General features: G+C 42.5%; 1 long non-coding RNA gene across 1 annotated transcript; it reads left to right on the forward strand.

The window, feature by feature from the left end:
- The first annotated feature begins 397 nt into the window (after window positions 1–397).
- On the forward strand, window positions 398–6,441 carry LOC147825023 (uncharacterized). Its single transcript, XR_015441465.1, has 3 exons — window positions 398–451; window positions 5,085–5,309; window positions 6,275–6,441. It is a non-coding gene; the product is annotated as an uncharacterized LOC147825023 (long non-coding RNA).
- Window positions 6,442–8,212: the final 1,771 nt, after the last annotated feature.

An 8,212-nucleotide genomic window follows, 5' to 3' on the forward strand; every position in this document is an offset into this window, starting at 1 on the left:
TTCAACAAGTTACAGGGGTTACTAGTCATTAGACGTCCAAGACATTCCTCTTTTTCCTCACAAAACTAGCTGTCTACAAAGAGCAAAGCTTCAGATACCAATATATTTTGGGGGAAGCCAAAATCAAGGATTTATCTCAGCAAGCAGCTGCTGAGAATTCAAAGTTCAAGATGAAGCTGTCTCAGATACTCAAGAAAACAGATTGTAGCTGTATAAGAGGAGAGTGAAGAGAAGGAGGTTGATGAAACAGGTGTGGAAGTTAAGGACATAATATTGGTTAAGTCACAAGCAAATTTGTGCAGATCAAGGACAGTCTGAGCCTGAAGCACAGCAGTTGTGACATCACAAATGCTGTTATGAATTTAACAGTGCTACCACCTATGCCAGTTAGGATGGCATTTCAACCTAATTGGCTTTGAGATCTCAGGAAATTGGTGGAGCACACTTCTGGGTACGTTTGGGTAGATCACTAAGCTGTGGCCTTGGGGTCTATATCTGGCCCCTGGTCCCTTCCTCTCTGGCACTCTTCCCCTGCTCTGTGTCCCAGCCAACAGAAAATAAGCCACTTTGCTTTACCATCCCCTTCCACCATGATGTCTCCGCCTTGGAGCCAGCAGATCAGGGACTGAATCTGTACCAAATTAAAACTTCTCCTCTTTTAAGTTATAAGAGGTTGGTATTATGTCTCAGTGACAAGAAAGCTGACTAATATACCCTCTGAAAATTAGGATCTTTTTTTGGTATTTCAAAAGAGTAACCATAGTAGCTTGGTCTGACATAGGTACTGTGTCTATCCTTAATAAAGTTATAACATCTTGACATCGTGTTGGGAGAGACAGAGAGAGGAGAGAGAGAGAGAGAGAGAGAGAGAGAGAGAGAGAGAGAGAGAGAGAGAAGAAAATATAAAGAAAGAAAAAAGGAAGGAGTAGAAAACTTTCCTTTGAGCGTGTCCTCTCCTTTGGGGCAAAGGTGAACATGCTGACCATGCTGTTCAAAGGTGATCTCAGAGTTGGCCTCTCCAACCATCTTAGGCAGTGGTTTTCATGCTTTGATCAGAGCCATAAATACTGTTTCCAATACCAAGGTCCATATGATCAGACACCAGCACCACACACTCTGTATTATGCTTTATAGCTAGAAATTCTCCTCAAAGCCTCAGGCCCTCATAGGCAGGGATTGGATTATGGGAGCAGTATAACTGACTTGCTGTTAGGAGGTGGGTCTGCTCAGAAGAGGTAGCTTACTGCGGATGTGTCCCAAAGAGTACATCTCCCTTCCCAGCTCCTCCTCAACTCTCTGCTTCAAGTCTCTTGTGCTGTGAGTACCTTCTTCTCCACTATGCCCCTCGGCTATCCTGTCCTGCCTTGTAGCCAGCTGACTATGGACTGAGACCTTTACAAACTGTGAGCCAAAGGATTGTGTCCTGGCAATGAGGGAAGTGACTAAGACACCCTGCTCAGAAGTCTTTGCTGCAATTAATATCATGTCATTATTTATTTCACAGCATTTTCCCCCTCATAAAATAATAGTGTGTCATATAACTGAAAGCATCTCAAGTTTGATGAAGCACAGTAAATAGAATTCTCCACATTTAAACTCTGGAAGCTCAGCTATAGGCTGAGAACCTCTATATCCATTCCCTGAGTTTTTAACTACAATAAGGGCTGGGTCCTAATGTAAGGGGGTGATCTCTGGGTCCTATTAGTATAGCCACCTAGCTGCAAACATGGGTAATAGTCAAAGTGTTTAACAACCAAATCAATTAGAACAGAAGACAGCTGAAAACAACTGGCATGTCTATCCTGGAGCTTATCTGCTCCTGTCCAACCCTTGCTACCATACTTCTTACTTGTTCATTCCTAACCCTTTACCAATTTGCCCTCATTCCTTCTTTGGATATTTGATAGCACACTCATATAATTTGGCCTGTCAGCCAATCTCAGAAGATAACTCCTAATTAGTCTAAGCCAAGCATGATTATCCCAGACTCCTTTGTCATCGCTGGCTTTAGTGGTAGGCCTGTGTACCAGTTTTCTACTCCTGCTGTAATAAATCACTATAACTTTAGCTTAAAACAACGCAATTTTATTTCTTACAGTTATGTAGATTCAGTGTCCAGGGTGGGTCTAACATGGCTAAAATCAAGATGTCCACAGAGCTATGGTCCTTTCTGAGGACTCTAGGAGAGGATTGTTTTCCCTGCTCTTTTAAGGAAAGAGCAAAATCTATTGGCGGGTTTTACTTTCTTGAAGCTGTAGAATTGAGGTCTCAATTTTCTTACTGGTTGTCAGGTGGAGGCCTCTATGAGTTCCTAGCAGTTTCTCTCTGGTTTGCTAGTTGGGCCCCTACATCTCCGAATCAGTAACAAATTCTTCTCATGCTTTCCTTTCCCTCCCGCAGCTGGGCTGGTGTTCTTAGATTGCGCACAGTAGATAACCAAGGGGAGCCTGCCATCTCAAAGTTCATGCCCTTGATCACCAAGTCCCTTTTGTGGTGTAAGGTCACATAGTCACAGGTTCCAGGGGTCTAGAATGTGAACATCTTTGAAGGTATTATTCTGCCTTCTACAATATGTGACTCATTCTGGCCAAAGAAATGAAAGGAAAATCTGCTGAGATTTGAAGGAAGGATTTTGCTCCCTGATTACAAAGAGAAACATTGCCATTTGCCCTACACCTATCTACTTTGATGAGGTGGCATGAGGTATGGCAGCTATTATATGACCATAAGTCATCAAGGCCAAGATAAGAGCTGACACACCAAACCCAGCAGTGAGAGGATCAGAGTGAAAAGCTAGAAAGAGCTTGACATTTTGATGCCAGTGGTGAGCCACTGAACTAACCTACAACCATCTACTTCTAGGCTTCTTGTGACACACTTAAGTGTCTTTATTGCTATTACCATAAATCAGATGTTCTTTTACTTATGGCTGAACTTACCCTAGCTGCAATTCAGTCCCTTCATTATTGGTCCATTCCAATATGCCTTGATTTGCTACTTGGCTGTCTCCTTGCCTGTCCTACCTAGTATTTTGAACATATTATAGCACTGATACCCACCTCCTCCCTCATCTTTGTAGATTTTTTCTTTTGAAACAGGGTCTCTCTATGTTCCCAAGACTGATCATGAACTCATTGACTCAGAAGATCCTTGCATCTCAGCCATCCAAGTACTGTGACCACAAGCGTGTGTCACCACACTTGTCTGGTTCTGACCTCCTGTCTAGTTCCTTTTGGCTCCCTCTTTAGCAGCAGAGTGTGTCCCTTATATTTCTGGTTATGCTTAGGGAATAGTCTTGAATGGGCAGATCTCCCACTACCCTTGACACTGCCTGCAGATTGTCCTGGGGAAAGGATTGAATTATATCTGAACTAAGGAAACATGGAAGAAATAAAGATAGGAAAAAAAGGAGACTAGGAAAGTTGTGATTTTAAAGTTATGCCTTTAAGAAGACTGCAACTTCAGGATACAGTCAGTCACTCAAGGTTATCCGTATCTGTACTTCTCATCTTTTATTCCCTAGGCTTTTTTTTTTTCCTATCCAGACCCATCACAACCAACTCCCTCAAAGATACTAGAAATCCATAAGTTAATCTAGTTGATAAGGTAAAGGGCAGCAACGTGACCTTAAGGCTGAAGCAGATTCAGGGTGTTTTGAAGACAGGAAGGGGATGTGGAGATGCAGACAGAGGTAGTTGGGGGGTAGTAAAAAGGGTCACGATGTGGTACATCTGTGTGCCAATCCCATGATGAATGTATTTATTACATGTTACAAACACAGACTAACAAATTAAGGAGGAAGCAAAAAGAAAACATACACAAATTTTTGAGAGTAATATATTCACTGTCCTTCTCACTCTGCTTCATCAGGCCTGAATATTTTGTTTTAATTGATCTGGCTCTTTGCTTCTGTCTTCTGTGCTCCCTCACCAGAACAGTTCTAAGAATTTGATATGAATTATTTGTATGGATGTTTGGATTCCTTTGCTATATATATAGTTTGCTGATGCACAATATATAATATTGGCTTGCAGTTTTTACTTTACATTTATGATATAGAATGTACATATCCTTCTCAACCAAAGTTTTTAGTTCAATAGTACAGTGTTTTCAATATTACATTTTTAAAATAGTTTTTTTTTTTGGTACCGGAAATCAAACTCAGGACCTTGCACTTGCCAGGCAGGTGAAGCACCACTGAGCTAAATCCTCAGCCCACATTTTATAAATAGAAACAAAAACAAAAACCAAGAGTGTTTTAGGAAAAACATTTTAGATCACTCATCTTGGTTTCTCTTTTGTTCTGCTTGTTTATTTTTGATACACTCTCACTATATACTATGTAATTTAGTCTGGCCTTGAACTCATTATGTAGCCCAGGCTGGCCTCAAACTCACAGCGATCCTCCTGTCTCAGCCTCCCAAGTGCTGAGATTGCAAGTGTGTACCACCACAGCCAACCTCAGATTGTTATTGGATAGATCCTTCTAAAAGTGGCTCATAGAGCTGGGTGTGAGGGTTCATGCCTGTAATCCCAGCACTTGGGAGGCTGAGGCACGAGGATCGATGTGAATTTGAGGCCAGCCTAGGCTACATAGTGTGTTCAGGGCCAGCCTGAACTACAAAGGGAGACCCTGCCTCAAAAAACCAAAAAAATGGGCTGGGGATTTAGCTCAGTGGTTTCGTCACCTGCTGCTCAAGCACAAGGACCCGAGTTCGATCCCCAGTAGCAAAAAAAAAAAAAAGTGGCTCATATAGTAGATATTGGGAAATGGGAAGAAAATGTTCAAATTGAGAAGGGGAACAAGGGGGGAGAGGGAAGGGAAAGAAGGACAAGGGGAAAAAAAAGAGAATAGAAGGATAAAATGGAAACAAACTTGTACATAAGGAGGGGAAGAGAGGTCAAAGGGAGGAGAGAAGAATAGGAAAAAAAGAAGCAAGATACATCATGTACAGGCACAAATTCCCTATGATATCATTAGGTATATCTAAAAAGTACCAATAAATGTTTTGCTTAAAAAAATAAATAAAACTGGCTCACTAATTAAATGTTATTGGGTTCTAAATTGGTCTCTTCTCCCTCAGGAGTTGGATTCCAGGTTCTTTTCATCTTGAACAAAGAACTGGATGAAACAAATAAAAAGCAGTGACAAAGTTTATTTGAAAAAATGAAAGTGAAGAGTAAGAGAGAAACTGGCTCTGCAGAATGAGCATGGACCAAGTAAAAGAGGAAAAAGCATCATAAAAGTACACCCTGGAGAAAGTGGAGTCGGGCTACTGTGAGGAAAGCCATGACAGCAGGCTCCTCGCGTATGCATCCTTTATATTGTCCAAATCTCAAGGAAACCCACCAGAACTTGTACATGGGCCCTGAGAGCCAGTGCTGGGATCCCACGCCTCAGACTGATGTCAAGCCTAGGCCATCCCATTGAAAACCTGCTCAGAGCCGGGTGTGGTGGCATAAGCCTGTTATCCCAGCACTCAGGAGGCTGAGGCAGGAGGATCACTGTGAGTTCGAGGCCAGCCTGGTCTATATAGTGAGTTCAGGGCCAGCCTGAACTACAAATGGAGACCCTGCCTCAAAAAAAAATGAAAAAAACCCCAAAACCTGCTCGGGTTCTCATGAGAGGTCCAGGTGCAGGGCTTTGGGAAGTGTTCTGTGCATGTGTTCTGGGATCTTGTAATTAACAGTCACATCTACTTCCCCAGCCAGCTTTGCCATGCCCTAATCTCCTACCTCAAGATCACCCATTTTAAAGGAAACCTCTAAGACTACAAAGAGGAGACTGTAGAGAAAAGTGCTATGGGCTGAGGTTGAGGATATTCCCCAAGCCACAGTGTTCCTCACTCTTGAGGGCCCTTGAGGCAGAAGGCTATGGCGTGGCTAAGGCTACCTGGGAAAGCAGGCATAACCTGTTAGTTACAAAATCCCAGGACATATGTGCAGAACAGTTCCCAAAAACCCTGCACATGGACATCTGGTGAGAACTAGAGTAGGTTTCTGATAGGATAGCATAGACCATAGGCCACTGCTGCAGTGGGAGAGAGAAGGACAGTTACCACTGAGCTCTTTGCTACTGTGTGCTTTCGCAGTAGCCCACAGTCTCCTGTAGAGTGTACTTATGCTTGTCTTGACTAATTCTTTGCTCTGGACAGAAAGAACCTAGAAAACACCTCTAGAAGGGAGATCTAGCACCCCCAAACCTAATAACATCCTTACTCTCTTTTCTCTGAATACTATTTATTTATACACAGCATCTTGCTCTTTACTACAGGCTGGATTTGAACTCTTATGTAGCCCAAGCTGGCAAGCTGGCCTTGAAGTCTTAATCCTCCTGCCTCAGCCTCCTTAGTGCTGGGATTACAAGCATGCGCCACAGGGTTAGTAAGTGAATACTTCTCTAATTCTGTAGAATAAAACCACTCTATGCTTCTCACTTATGACTTCCAAAATTCTTTTTCTTTGAGAAGAGTCAAGAATCTATTTGGCAGGCTTAGTTAAGGTTTCAGTCTCCTCTTTGGGGGACCTACTCTTGTTACTAGGTTTTGGGGTTCTGGAATCTCCTTCTGAAGGTGATTTCTATGTTCTTTCTGTCCTGAGCAAAGAATTGGTCCAGACAAGTACAAACAGTAGCAAAGTTTTATTAAAGGTAGAAAAGAAACAGGCTCTGCAAAGTGAGTTTGGGCCAAGTAAAAGGAAAAGAGGTACGACCTACAACATGAGGGTGGGCCACCATGCAAGGTAACACAGTGACAAAAACTCAATGTGGACTGTCTTTTTATATTAACCACTCCTCAGGCTGATGTCAGGCCTAGACCACCCTATTGAAAACCTGCTTGAGTTCTCATGAGAAATCCATGAGCAGGGCATTGGGAACTGTTCTATGCATGTGGTCCACGATCTTGTCACTCCTCCTTGCCCAGCCAGTTTTAGCCATGCCATACCTCCCTGTCTCACTCTCACCCATGCAGTGACAGAACTCACTGTCCTTCAAACATGGCTGTTTGGATGGCTAGCTGCCTTCACAGTGGCTCACTCTGCCCAGCCTTGTCCCATTCAGTCTTAGCTTTTCCCTCCTTGTTAACCCTAAATTTCCAGGGTCACATCATACCCACACTCCGTCCATCTCGACGTTCCTGATATTGAGGTAGGATAGAAGAAATAAAGCTAAGTACAATGAAAACAAGGAAATCAGGATTTTAAAAACTGTATTTTTGAGAAAAAATGCAGCATCAAGACACAATCTCATTTTTTTTCTCTTCTTCTAGAACATAGTAAACCTGAGCAACTCCCTTTCACCTACAAATGGGTTTGCCCATTCCCTTTTCACTTCTTAATGGTATTTTATCTATCTCCCATCCAAGTACTAAGCAAGCCTGACCCTGCTTAGCTTCTGAGGTCAGGGCTGGTCCTATTTTATCTGTGAATTGACCATCTTTTAGGATTTCCCATATGAATGGACCATTATCTTGCTATAGGTGGGCCACCCTCTGGCACAGACTGGACAAGACTAAGACTATAAATTATCAAATTCCACAGATTTCCACCACCCACAACACATAAAATATCCCCAGTTCTCAACTGTAGTGTCAATTCTCCAAGCACCCAGACTCTGCTCTCCAGTGCATCCTATCTCTGTCAAATAAAGACTTCTCTTGCCTCTTACTGATGCCTCCTGAAAATTTTTTTTTCTGCAATGAGAGTTGGCAAACCCACAAATTTACTCTACAAAAAGGGTTGGCTACATTCTTTATTTCAGCCTCAGGGACCCCCAGACCCAGCCTTAATATGTCTTAATATTCACATTCACTAAATCACTGGCCATTTTTTATGAGCAGAAAAGAAGGGACATGAACTCTACAATACAAGCTATTTTATTGCTAAACCTAAGAGGGCCCTCTTTGTGTGAGCAGAAAAGAGGTGTCTCATACAGACTTTTTTATAGTGTTTTTTGGGGGTAGGGCAGGCTTTTGAGAGGGTGGGTGAGAGAAATGTGCTTGTGGTTTGCTGATGTATTCTCTGTGACGTGCTTTGTATAGACAGCTAAGTTAGATAGTAATATTATAGCGCTGGGCCCTGGAGGGAGTCTTTGCAAAAGACGGAAAACACATCAAAACTGTGGCTAAAGGCACATCTGAAAAAGATTAAAATCACAATGGCCAGATTTACATTCTTCCCTAAGGGATAAACAAAAGCTTGAGATTTATTGGTA

This window comes from Heterocephalus glaber, unplaced genomic scaffold, assembly GCF_053883595.1.
Source record: "Heterocephalus glaber isolate CG9 unplaced genomic scaffold, H.glaber_assembly_v1.0 deba00001523, whole genome shotgun sequence".
NCBI classification, from domain to species: domain Eukaryota; kingdom Metazoa; phylum Chordata; class Mammalia; order Rodentia; family Bathyergidae; genus Heterocephalus; species Heterocephalus glaber.